Source organism: Drosophila navojoa, unplaced genomic scaffold (assembly GCF_054131105.1).
Source record: "Drosophila navojoa isolate 15081-1374.11 unplaced genomic scaffold, UAZ_NAV_1.0 NAV_Backbone_163, whole genome shotgun sequence".
Classification (NCBI taxonomy): domain Eukaryota; kingdom Metazoa; phylum Arthropoda; class Insecta; order Diptera; family Drosophilidae; genus Drosophila; species Drosophila navojoa.
In genome coordinates this window covers 1-13,917 of record NW_028301750.1, presented here as the reverse complement: position 1 = coordinate 13,917, position 13,917 = coordinate 1, and the positions used below count along the sequence as shown (strand labels likewise).

The following is a 13,917-nucleotide window of genomic DNA, read 5'->3' as shown; positions in this document are numbered from 1 at the left end:
TTGCTGCTTTCTAATGACGGCGTCTTTATCTGGAAGAACGAATGAGTTGGAGGTTGAATTGCTTGTTCGTTAGAACATAACATGGAGGTTAGTTCGACAGCACAAGGAGGACGAGGATCGAGTTGGAATGATGGGCCTGAATGAAGGATATCATTCAGGCTCTCATTGAAACCGACCCTCACTTTTGTAGTGGTGTTGTCGGGAACTCGGGATGGAAGAGTTGCCGGAATCTCAAGTTTTGTCTCACCCGGAACGGAGACTTGAGTTGTGAGCGAGGAGACCATTTCCGGTGAAGTTCGTGAAAGTGGACCAGTCAGCACCCAACCGAAAATAGTCTCTAGACCTAGAAGAGGTCCACAGATATTCGGATGGTAACCTCCCTGAATAATAGTCGGAAGGATATCCGCACCTAGAAGGACATCAATTTCTGAATTCTTGTAGAACTCGGGATCAGCTAGCTGAATATTCGACAGCTGGTTCAATAAGAGTTGCGGAATTGGGGATGAAGGGAGTTTACCGGCAAGTTTTGGAAGGACGAGAGCAGAAGCTTCGATTCGTAGTCTCGGCTTCGAAGGAGAACCAATGTCAAAGCTGCATAGCTTTTGTGCATGAGCTGTAACTGCTTGGTTCAAGCTGGAAACTTGAGTCTGCATGGATTTGAAGGGCAACTTGATTTTGCGGAATAGTCGCACAGAAATGAAAGTTGCTTCGGATCCTGAGTCGACTAAAGCACGGGCGGGATAGATTGCTCCGGAATGGCATATGTTGATCACCGCCGTGCCGAGGAGGACACCTCGCGTGTTGGCAGCCAGATACGTTTGGATGTTGGACATAACTTGCGTACGAATTGGGGCTATAGCTGTTGCGGATGCAGCAGCAGACCGAGTAGTATTGTCCCTATGGAGTAGGGTGTTATGTCGACCATTACACTTGAAACAGTTGTGCGTATTGGTACACTCTCGTAATTGGTGACCCTTAGCGAAGCAGTTCAGGCAAAGATTCTTTGCTTTGATGTATACCTCTCGTTCATGGATAGACAGCTGGAGAAACCGAGGGCAAAATCGAATTGGATGGTACTGTTCTGAACACAGATCGCACAGATTCACTTGCGTTGTGAAGGAGTTGACTAGTTTGGGAGGGGCAGAGCTCGCGCATCTCAAAACTGAGATTGGAGCTGTTGGTGCAGAACGATCACCTTCCATAGCCTCGAGAGCAAGAGCACGGTCGCTAAGAAAGTGACTAACGTCCTGCCAGGCTGGAATTTCTGTTTTTTGTGTCAGTGAATGCTCCCAGAGAGATCGAGTGTGATCTGGCAATTTGGATGTGCACACGAACACAAGGATACAGTCCCAATTCTCCGTAGAGATTTGAGCATGCTCGATTGCAGTGACGCATCTATGAACGGTGCCATGCAACTCTCTGAGAGCCGAGCCTGATTCCTTGGTGACTTTGGAGAGGTTAAGCAGGATTTTCAGCTGGCTGTTGACTAACAGCCGCTTATTCTCGAACCGATCACACAAGGAGCCCCAAGGCGATGCAAACCCGTCGTTTGTGAGAGGATACTCTGCGACTAAGGCATTTGGATCGCCTGCTGTCTTTGAATTGAGGTGGAATAACTTTTCCACCGGAGTCAAGCGCGGGTTTTGGATATAAATGGCAGTAAAAAGGTCGCGGAATGTTGACCAGCGACCGAGTAGTCGCCGTGGAACACTTCTGTATCAACAGGTGGAAGGCGACAGCCTCCAGACGAGTCGAAAGTAGCGGACATAGGAGCGGGCGGTGTACTCGATGCGGAAAGTGCGTCGATTTGCACCCCCAGGTGCGTCGTACACAGCTCATACACAGTGTAGCAGTTGTCGAATTTGGCCTCCATGGCTTCAACTTCGCCACTGCTCGCCCCTTGGTTCAACGCTCTGGCACAGACCTTATATTGCTGCTCAGCATCATCCCACAAGGCCCTGACCCGCTCTCGGCGGATCTCGAAGGCCCGGAGTAGAGCCGCCTGGGTGGCATTAGAGTCCCTGGGACCGTCAATGCGGGCTTCGAACTTAATAAGCCTATCCGCAGCCGCGACGAACTCGGACAGACATATTTAATGGATTTGCGGGCTTCGGACTGGACCGGGTTACGACCGGACTGCGCTTGAAAGTGCTGGTGGTCTGTGGTTTCCCGGACGGAATGGGAGATGCGGAGGCACTGCGTTTAATCAAACGCGAAGCGGGTACCTTAAGTTGCGCTTGACCCGAACGATCAGACATAGAAGCTAACTAGAAGTTAGCTGGCGGAAATTTCTGATACAGAGGTAGAAAGTCACTCAAAGAACAGAGTAATGCAGTTGACAAAAACAAGGAAGTTGTCAACTGAATTTTGTAGAACAAATTGAAAAAAAAAAATGTCTTGTTAAGCAAATAAACGAAAAATGGAAAAATTTAATAAATTTAACTAGGATAAATTAAACAATTAAATTAATTTATTAAGCTGGGGATATTTCCTTTTAACAATAAAAGAAAAAAAAAAAACAAGACTAAAAATCTATTTTCTATTTATTTTGCAATAGTTTTTAAATTACGATGAATTCTGATCGTGCAAAACTATCGTCACGAAATTGTGGCTGCCGGTGATAATAATCGGAAAAGTTATTGGTACTAGTTACGATCTCAGCTGTTTGGACACAAAGCAAAACAACCAATTTAGCAATTTAAGTTTATTATTTAAATGTGCCGTGCATATGTATGTGGAACTCTTTATTGTGAATTTATATGTTAATTGTATTGCTGGGCTGTTTAGAAGTACGCGAGTGGAAATCAAATAAATCCAAGGCTGCTCGTATGTGCATACATGTATGTATGTACATATGTATATGAGCGTATGTTCGTACAAACAGAAGATAGCGGACACACAATTAGCAAATATATAAATAAAATAAATAAAACAAGTAGAAGTAGTTATGCTTGGTGGATAAGTTATCTTAAATTGCAAAATAAAACTATTAAAAACAACAAAGGATATTGGTTTTTTATTTAATAGTTCTAGTGAGGAGTATGTATGTATGTATGTACGTACATATGTATGTACATATGTCTCTCTGCAGCCGGCGACTAGTATATGAGTGTATGCGGATGTGCTAAACAGCAGAATATTGCAAATAAATTTATTAAACAACAAAGGACATTGTTCTCTCGTTTTCATAAATATTTATCGGAATATACATATACATAGTTATGGAGAAATATATGTGTATGAATGATGTGGCGATATGTAGGACGGAGTGTCGGACTAAATAGGATTAGTACATATGCTTGTGTATGGATTGTAACACAGCTTCAGACATATCTATATATGCATATAAGGATATATATACATATAGGCATGCAGTAAATATAATGTAAATTGGCAAGTGATCGTGGAGGGGGGACGAGGTACTCCGCGGGGCGCCGAGTACAGCGAACCAGTAGGAGAACTGGGTTATGTTATTAACAGAGTGCTGTTAATAACATAACGTGTGTTGCGGGAGGAGCAATTCTTGTTAATGGGATCTGGCATCAACAATATATATATCTGTATATATTTAATAAGTTTTACGTATTTTATTATTATAACAGAGTACAATCGATTTACTAAACAAGTAAGAAAGCTCTAGTCGAGACTGATCGACTACGAGATCCCCTGAACCCTTCGAGCAACTGATATTTCAATAATAATTCGCACATACACACGCACACACACACACACACACACACACACACACACACACACATACAAAGAAACACACGCATATACAGGCGATTGCGCTTGGGTTGCGCTGCAGTGTGGCAATTCTAGACGTACGATCGTAATGAAACTTTCAGAACCTAATCATAATGTATAAATGTATGTGTATACCGAAGCTCAAGTCTCTAGTATTTGATATACGACTTCTACAAAGATGAGGTTGAGGGGGTGGATATAGGGGCGGGGGGTAAATTTTAAAAACCGAAATTGTATAAAATACGTCTTAATATATATTTAAAATTTGGACACTCTAACTATAATGATGTGGGAGATATAATTTTTTAACTGACTTTCGTTAAAGTTTTTTATCGATAAAAAATATCGAAATTAACTATCCTTTTTTTGTGATAAACTCGATATGCGCGCGATATATACGGACATTTAAAAAAAAGTTGAAGTCTCTAGCTTTTATATCTTCTGCGATCGACGCGTTCATACATACGGACAGACGGACGGACGGACAGACAGACAGACGGACAGGGCTAAATCGACTCAGCTCGTCCTCCTGATCAAGAATATATATACTTTGTGGAGTCTTCCATGCCTCCTTCTGCCTGTTACATACATTTCAACAAAACCATTATACCCTGATTTCCCAATGGGTTCAGGGTATAAACATAGCTGAGTTAAACTTCTAGCACAACTGAATTTCTTAACCCAACTGAACTGCCTATGCTATATTCTGGGAATGATTTATAGGCCTGGCTTCGATAATTATCGAGCCAATTTGTTGAGCAAAAAATGCTGTTTTTAGTTGGAAGATACTTAAAAAAAATTTTTTTTTTAAATCTTGCTTTAATTTGATTGATATTTCATTTCTTCAACCACCGCAACCCGTATCTGTGAAGTTTTATACTAAATATGTTTTACCTGACGCTTAAATTTGAGTTAAGCATCACAGTATTGATCTGACTAAAAATTTTACTCACTTCCGCATTTGCAAATTGGGTAATGCAAAAGTGACCAAGTTTCTATGTTTCATATTTCCTATTGAATTCTTAGAAACACGCCTCTCTATCCAAAACTTTGTAGCGTCTTGAGTAGTTTCCTACTAAATTGGGTGAATGTTCTTATATTAAGCTTCAATACTTTCAAAGATCTCCAAAAATATATATGTATGAAAACATTTTTCACTTCTTGTATAGTACGCTATCAAATGAGTTGCATACGAAGATATATTTAAAGCGTTCATTCGCTGCTATTAAGCTTAACGCTTACAATAAACATCTTCTCCAACTGCAGCGAGCTAATATAGATATTCAGTTCATATTAGATCCCTATGCTTGCTGCAGTTACGTCGTTAATTATATTAACAAGGCCCAGAGAGGAATTTCAAAATAAAATGCGTGAAGCAATTAGTGAGATTAGTAGGGACAATGTAACAATCAAGCAAAAGTTACAACACATAGGCCACAAATTCATTTCGGGCACTGAAATATCTGCCCAAGAAGCCCTTTACCCTGTAAGGCGGCCTTTTTGCCCACCTTACATGTTGAATTATAGTTGTAGAGTTCACGTGAGATTTGTAGAAAATGAGTTAATGAATTGAATTGAAATGGGTTATAGTCGTTAAGTTATATTTGCAGCGACTAAGTTGATGAATTGAACTGTATTTGGTTGAGGTTTATAGTTGTTAAATTTGTTATAGTTATAGTTGTTGAATTGTTATAATTAAGTCGAGTTGGATTGACTTTTGTAGCCATTAAGTTAATATCTTATAGTTGTAGTATATTTTTGGTAGATAATAAGTTAAATAGTAAGCAGGCTAAGCGTTAGTTTGTAAGATAATTAAGTAGATATAAGTGCCATAGCTATTAACTCTAGACAGTAAGCAAAATTCAAATTAGCGGGCGGGCACACGATCAGCAATGCAACCGCGCGGCTTGAAAGCTCGCGGCTGTGGATTGCATTGCTGGCCGCGTGGTGAAAGCTGGAGAGCGGGAGGAGAAGCTCGAAAGCTGCACACAGAGGTCAGTTGGTTTTTGGCTCTCGGCTTGAGCGGTAGTACGTTTTTGGCTCTCGGTCTGAGCAGTAGCAGTTAGTTTTTGGCTCTCGGTATGAGCAGTTCGGTAAGTTTTTGGCTCTCGGTTTGAGCAGTCGAAAAGCAAAAAGATAAAGGAAAAGGAAATAAAAGAGAATTGATAGGCGAAGGGTAGCACGTGTAAGGTAATATATGAAATAAAAATGAGAAAAGTACATAGAAACAGTTGCGCACTTATTTGTGGTTAGTGTGCGTCGCTCGATCGCCGCAGCCTTCCCACGTGCTAACGTGTAGGCGTGGTCGGCGAGCTCGGGCTGCGCGGTCGTTTGATACGCAATAACTCCCCATCCTCTCCTGTTTCTCTAACCACGTAAAGTCCCGTATCTACTTACAAATTTCTTGTGAGTTATGGCCCTGGGCAGACTGAGACTCTGACCCCGGCTGGAAAAAAATGTAACCTTACAAGTGGCGCCCGAGCAGGGACGCGGGGCTAGAGAGAGTGTGGTATACGGGCGGCGTAAAAACCCGCCGGCATACCCAAATAGAGGTGAAGGGTAGTAAAGGTGTTTGTGTAGTTATTTGGCGGTTAATTTGAAGATAGACAGTGTGCGCATAAAATCAGCAAAAGGCAAGAACATACATGAAAAGTGCGAGAATTAAAAGTGAAGATACCCTACGACGGCCGCGGGGTCGGGGGGTCAGAAATTTCGAGAAGCGTCGAGCGAAAAACGGGACTAGAAAACCGTTGCGGCGCCAAAAAGTACAGTGCGCGCGAAAATATTACGCAGAAGCGTAAAACCGAAAACGCATGTGCATAAGCATGTGCACGCGCGGGGGCAGCGTAGCGAGCGTCGCCGAAATGAAGCAACGAGAAGTGGTAAGAGTAGGGTGTGTATATATGTATGTATGCACACAACGAAAGTAAGTAACAGCAAAAAAAAAAAAGGCGGTCAGAGTGAACGATATTAAAAATCAAGAAAATAATTGTTGCCGCTGCAATTGCATCAAAGAGTTAATAAGTGAGTAGAAAAGTGGTTATAAATGAAGTTAGAGGAGAAGTGAAAGCATTTAGTGCCGACGGCAAGCGAATATACCCGCCATAGGGAAGTGTATTTGTGAAAAAGAAACAGTCAAGAAAAGGCGCGCAGGCAAAGGTGCAAGTGTGCATATATATACGTGAGTGAATGTGAGGATTAGCGGTGAGAGAACGAAAAGTGAAATAGCGAAGTGCATATGTGTGTGTGCGCATAGACGAGTGCGCATAGATATGTATATATGTGCGTATATGTATATATATGGATATATATATATATGTGCGTATGTATGTACATGCATGTACGACAGTTAGTTAAGAGAGTGAATAGTGAAGAGTACTATGCGCGCATAGACAAGGGCACATACATACATATGCGCATTGTAGTTAAGAGAACAAATTGAGAGAGAGAGAGCGATCGGCCAAGCGTATGTGTGAGGATGCACATATGACACTGAGCGATTTTTCGGTATGTTTGCGTATGTGGGTGCGGGTATGTGTGTAATTATGCGCATGTGACACTAGGCGATTTTTCGGATGCGCATATGACACGAGGCGATTTTGATAGTGTTGAGTGGACAGTGGGCCGAGACCAGTGATAAAATAAAATAAAATAAAATAAAATAAAAAAAATAAAAACAATAAAGAAAAAAAAAATAGAAAAGAAAAGAAAATAAAATAAAATAAAATAAATAAAAGAAAATAAAAAAATAAAATAAAATAAAATAAAGAAAAAAAATAAAATAAAATAAAATAAAAAAAAAATAAAATAAATAAATAAAAAGAAAAAAATAAAATAAAATAAAATAAAATAAAATAAAATAAAATAAAATAAAATAAAATAAAATAAAATAAAATAAAATAAAATAAAATAAAATAAAATAAACATCAAATCCCAAAATCCAAATAAATAAAATAAAAAAAAAAAATAAAAAAATAAAATAAAATAAAATAAAATAAAATAAAATAAAATAAAATGCACTGGAACGGAGCAAAGCGGAACATAGCAAGGTTAAGTAGGATAGAGCGAAAACAAAGAAAAGCAAGGAAGGTGAAGCGAAGCCAAGTCAAGTGAAGATGAAGTGAGGTGAGGTGAGGTAAAGTGAAGAGGAAATGCGGCAAGAAGAACTGAAGCGGATTGAATCGGGATAAAAGCGGAGTAATAAAGATAAGAGTAAAGAGAGATAAAAACAGGCGGAACAAGCAGAGACGGGGAAGTCAAGTAAAGTAACTAGAGTAAAGAGAAGAGGAGTAAGTCGAGTAAAACGGTAGTGAAAGTAAAGCAAGTGGAAGTGAACGAACTAGGATAAAGGCATAAAGTTGAGTTGGACGAGTAAACGGAAAGTGAGAAAAGGTAGGAGAATATGATCAATTAAGAAGTAAAATTGGAAGAAAAGAAAAGAGATGAAACAAAGTAAGATAATCTAAACTGGGTTAAGAAGGAACGAAGAAAGAAATAAAACAAAATAGATTAAGAAGGATAAATAAAGCGAAATAAAAATAAAGTAAACCAAGAAGAGCAAAGAAAGAGAAGTAAAGTAAATTGAGGAAAATAAAAGTAAAGAGATAGAAGAAAGTACATTAAGAAGAAATAAAGATAAAAAGATAAAGATAAAAGATAAAAATAAAGAAGAATGAGATAAAAGAGAATAAAGTAGATTAAGATGAATAAAGAAAAGTAAACCAGAACTAGAATAAGTTTGGGGAAAAAAATAATATATATAATAATAAAGAAAGAGTAAAAAAAAAAAAAAAAAAAAAAAAAAAAAAAAAAAAAAAAAAAAAGGAGAAAGAAAAAAAAATAAATAAATAAGAAAAAAAAGGAATAAAGAGGAAGAAAAAAAAAGAAAAAAAAAGAATAAGAGAAAAAGAAAGAAAAGAATAAGAGAAAAGAAGGAGAGAAAAAAATAAAATAAATAAGAGAAAAAAAAAAAGAAATGAAAGAAAAGAAAGGCTGAACGACTGGAGATCGTTAGCACAAGCAATCAAAGACGCAGAGCATCCAGGCATCAAGGATGGAAGGAGCGGCATCCCACAGTTCGGGACTGAACGTCGGCTGGGTTTACCAGCGCTGCAAAGAGGAGTTGATAGCGGTTGCACGAGATCTCGGCCTTGACGACGAGGGCCGCGTGGAGGATTTAAGAAAGAGGTTGTCGTCCTACATCCAAGGCGGCAACTATTCGGCGGAAGTCAGAGGACGACTGACCGAATGGGAGGCACGATTCTCTTCGGGAGGCGCGATGTCAAGCATGGGCAGTCGCGCATACCAGAAGTCAGAGCCCGATCTGCGAAAGATCCAGGAGAGTGGTGCTATTTCGACAGCGCCGCTGAGGCTTAGCGTACCGACGGCGAGCAGCATGGCTGGGAGCCGGAGGGACGAAAGGTCGAAGGTATCCGGCAATGGAGGCGAGATGAGTGTTGGGCGTCGAACTCCAGCGTCCTCACCGCCGCCAGAGAGGCATCCGCCTTGGAACATCGCCGAACAAGTCAGGAAGTGGGGGATGAAGTACGACGGTCGGTCGGATCCCCTCGGCTTCATCGAGATCTTGGAGGAACGAGCTATAACCTATGGAATCGAGCTGGACAGGATGCCGAGGTCGCTGAGCGAGGTGTTGGTAGACAAGGCGGCCAAGTGGTTCCTGACCAGCGGGCTAAGAGATGTGCCTTGGTTGGAGTTCAAGAAAGAGTTCTTGGATTTCTTCTTACCTCCCCAATACCTCGAGCGTCTGGAGGACCAGATCCGGGCACGCCGGCAGCGGGAAGGCGAACCTTTCAAGGACTACTTGATTGAGCTACGTCTATTGATGCGTCAGGCTGGATATAGCCAGGCCCAAGAATTGAATAGGGCCTACGAGAACGCATCCCCGGAATATAGATTATATGTACGGAGGCACGATTTTTCGTCTCTAACACAGCTGACCCAGATGGCCGCGGAGTTCGAGAATGTGAGGAGTCAACATAGAGAGCAAGGAAGGAAGGCTACGGTGGAGACCATCTGGCCCAAGCCAGTGGAGGCGCGGCAGAGCAATCCCTTTCGCGCAAAGACAGCTGATCCCCGATATAGAGGACAAGCCGAGGGGCAGAGGGAGACGCCTGCGACGAGACCTTCGACGGAGGCAACTAGCCGGATGATGACCCAGGACGCTGGACCTAGGCCAAGCCGAGTTTGCTATCGATGCGCACAACCCGGGCATTTCGCGCGGGAGTGCCATAACGCGCAGGTGGCGTTTTGTCGACACTGTGGTCAGCGAGGTCGGACTGCGAGGGAGTGCTGCGAACGAGACAGCTCGGGAAACGGCCAGGGGCGCCCTCCAAGGGAGCGGAGCGGCGCCAATTGAACATGGAAGATGAGGAGAGGAACCCACTCCGAGTAAAAGAGTGGAAGATCGTCGCGTCGGTGATGGTCGGGGGTCAAAGGATGACCGCCACGATCGACACCGGGGCCACGCGCAGTTTTGTCAGTGAGGGCTGCGCGCGCCGACGGACGATAGGAGGCGAGCGTTGCCAGGTTGAGTCGCGGATCAGGCTGGCCGATGGATCAGCGCTGGACGTGACGGAGATGGTGAGGACAGATGTGAGTCTGGCAGGGAAAACGGCGGAAGTAAATTTACTAATAATGCCGACCATGCTGGACCATGTCATCCTCGGCATGGACTTCCTATGCGCCATCGGCACTACGGTGCGTTGCGGCAACGCGGAGCTTGAGATGAGGATGGTGGACGACGTGGGAGAAGGAGCATCGCCGTCAATTGAACAGCGAGTGGAGAAAGGCAACAGTAGTTTTGGAAAACAACGCCCTCTCGTTGAGGGAGCGAAGGAGTTGGGCTCGGAGGCGTTGCACGAGGCCGCAACGCCAAAAGAGGGCCTAAAGTCGGTAGTCGCAGTGTCGACGATCGGCGTCCAGCAAGCGTCGGGCCGAGGCACACCGCCCGACGAGAACAGAGATAAGAGGAAAAGAATGGAAAAGGGAACGCTGGAGGAGAGACTTAGAGGAAGTCTCCTAGCGACAAGGAGAGATAAAAAGGAAAAAAGCAAGATGATAGAGGACAAAAGGGGAGCTGGGCCTCCCGTGAGAGCTGTGAAGCAGAGCGAGGATTTGAGAAGCGAACCCGAGGAGCGGTCGCCGGAGTTTAAATCAGTAGAGTTGGAGAAGGAAGGTGAGCCCGAGGACGGCCCATTAACAAGAGAAGCAGCAGAGAGCGAACCCGAGGAGCGGTCGCCGGAGTTTAAACCAGTCGAGTTGGAGAAGGAAGGTGAGCCCGAGGGCGGCCCACTAACAAGGAAAGCAGCAGAGAGCGAATACGGAGGACATAAACGATCCGCGCCCAATAGCAAGGAGTGGCCGGACGAGTTAGAGAAGGAATTGCAAGAATTCCTTGAGGCAGAATTAGCATTGTTCGAGGACCTCAGAGGCGTGACGCACGTCGCTGAGCATAGCATCCGGATGAAGGACGACAAGCCTTTGAAGCAAAGGTACTACCCTAAGAATCCGGCTATGCAAAAGGTGATCGACGAACAGGTGGACGAGCTACTTCAAGCTGGAGCAATTGAACCGTCGAAGAGCCCACACAGCGCACCCATAGTCTTGGTCAAGAAAAAGACTGGGGGTTGGCGCATGTGCGTAGATTATCGACAGCTCAACGCTCACTCAGTCCCGGATGCGTACCCCGTTCCGCGGATTCTTCACATTTTGGAGAAGTTACGACACGCACGATTCATATCCACGCTGGATCTAAAAAGCGGCTACTGGCAGATCCCGATGGCGGCGGATAGCAGGGAGTACACGGCGTTCACCGTGCCGGGAAGAGGATTGTTCCAATGGCGAGTGATGCCATTCGGTTTGCATTCGGCGGGGGCGACATTCCAGAGGGCATTGGATACGGTCATCGGGCCCGACATGGAGCCTCACGCGTTTGCGTATCTGGACGACATAGTGGTCATCGGAGCGACGAAGGAGCAACACGTGGCCAACCTGAAGGAAGTGTTCCGGCGGTTGCGAAAGGCCAATCTCAGACTCAACAGAAAGAAATGTAGCTTCTTTCGAGAGAGGTTGGCGTACCTTGGCCACGTGATAAGCGGAGAGGGGATTTGCACTGATCCCGCGAAGGTCGAGGCGATCCAGAGCCTCCCATCACCTTCGAATCTCAAGGAGCTGCGGCAGTGCCTAGGAATGGCATCGTGGTATCGACGCTTTGTACCAAACTTCGCGTCACTGGTACAACCGATGACGAAGCTGCTGAAGAAGGGCCAGAAGTGGATCTGGAGCGAGGAGCAGGAGGAGGCGTTGCAGAAACTCAAGGAGAGTTTGACAACCGCGCCTGTTCTGGCTTGTCCCGACTTCTCGGCCAAATTCGTGCTGCAGACCGACGCCAGCGACTACGGCCTCGGCGCGGTGCTGACGCAAGAAGTCGAGGGGCAGGAGCGAGTGATAGCATATGCCAGTCGGAAGTTACTGAAGGCGGAGCTAAACTACTCGGCAACGGAGAAGGAGTGCCTCGCGATCGTCTGGGCGATCCGAAAGATGCGATGCTACCTGGAGGGCTACAGATTCGACGTGGTTACGGATCACCTGGCGCTGAAGTGGCTCAACTCCATAGAAAGTCCCACGGGCAGGATCGCTCGGTGGGCGCTAGAGTTGCAGCAATACCAGTTCGACATACGTTATCGTCGAGGGAGCTTGAACGTAGTGGCAGACGCATTGTCCCGGCAGCCCATGGACAGTTGCGAGCAGGCCGTGGAGGAAAATCGCCCTTGCGGGTGGATAAAAAGGATGCGAGAAAGGATCGCAAAGGAGCCCGAGAAGTTCCAGGATTACGTGGAGGAGAACGGGCAGTTATATCGGAATTTAGGCCATCGGATAGACGAGGAGGATTTTATCCCATGGAAGCTCTGCGTCCCTAGCAGTTTGAGGGGCAGAGTGATGAGGGAGTGTCACGACGCTCCCACGGCCGGACATCAAGGTGTGAGGAAAACGGCAGCACGACTTGCACAGAGGTACTATTGGCCAGGCATGTTTCGAGACGCCGCCAGGTACGTGAGGTGTTGCGAACGTGCCAAAGATTCAAATGCGTGCAACAAAAGCCGGCCGGGCATATGCTCACCAGGCAGGTGGCGGAGCCAATGGCGGTCTTGTGCGCAGACTTTGTGGGACCTTTGCCTCGTTCCAAGCGTGGGAACACAATGCTGTTGGTGTTCCACGACGCTTTCGCTAAATGGGTGGAGCTGGTGCCGTTGAGGAGAGCTACTACCGCCCTACTTCAACTGGCGTTCCGGGAACGCATACTCGGCAGGTTTGGAGTACCCAGGACCTTCGTTTGCGACAACGGTGTACAATTTACAGGTAGAAGTTTCAAGGCGTTCATGGAATCCCTGGGGGTGACACTCCAGTACACAGCGCCTTATTCACCACAGGAGAACCCGACGGAGAGGACGAATCGCACGGTGAAGACTATGATAGCCCAATATATCGAAGGCCACCAGAGCTCGTGGGACGAGCTGTTGCCGGAGATAACGCTGGCAGTCAATTCGAGCGTGGCCGACTCCACGGGCTTCACTCCATCGTTTCTGATGCTAGGGCGGGAGCCACGCCTACCCGCCGCTTTGTACGATGAAGTCACTCCCGGTTCGGCGACTAGAGAGACCCAGCCCGAGGCCAAAGGAGTCAAAATGAAGGAAATTTTCGACATAGTGCGTAGTAACTTGCAGCGAGCATCAAAGGATCAAGGCAGGCACTACAACTTGAGACGGCATGACTGGAGACCAGCGTTGGGTTCGGCAGTGCTGTTACGACAACACCAACTGTCGAACGCGGTGGAAGGATTCGCGGCGAAACTGGCGCCCAAATTCGACGGCCCCTACAAGGTCGTTAAGTTCCTGTCCCCCAACGTGGTACGCCTGGACGAAGGAGGGCGAAACGCAAGAGGAGGGTGGCCAACATTGCGCAGTTGAAGCCATTCCATCAAGGAGATGAAGAAAGCGACACGATCCCGGAAACAGAGACCGGGGAAGCGGGGAACGTTCCTATACGGTGATCGTCACTTTGTTCGAGGGGGGTGACGGTCGCTTTGTCGAAGTAGGGGGGGGTTTAAGGCGGCCTTTTTGCCCACCTTACATGTTGAATTATAGTTGTAGA

General features: G+C 45.4%; 1 long non-coding RNA gene across 1 annotated transcript; it reads left to right on the top strand.

Moving 5' to 3' along the window:
- The first annotated feature begins 7,460 nt into the window (after positions 1-7,460).
- LOC149090472 (uncharacterized) lies at positions 7,461-8,342 on the top strand. The gene is made up of 2 exons (XR_016197602.1): positions 7,461-7,801; positions 7,833-8,342. It is a non-coding gene; the product is annotated as an uncharacterized LOC149090472 (long non-coding RNA).
- The last annotated feature ends 5,575 nt before the right edge of the window (positions 8,343-13,917 follow it).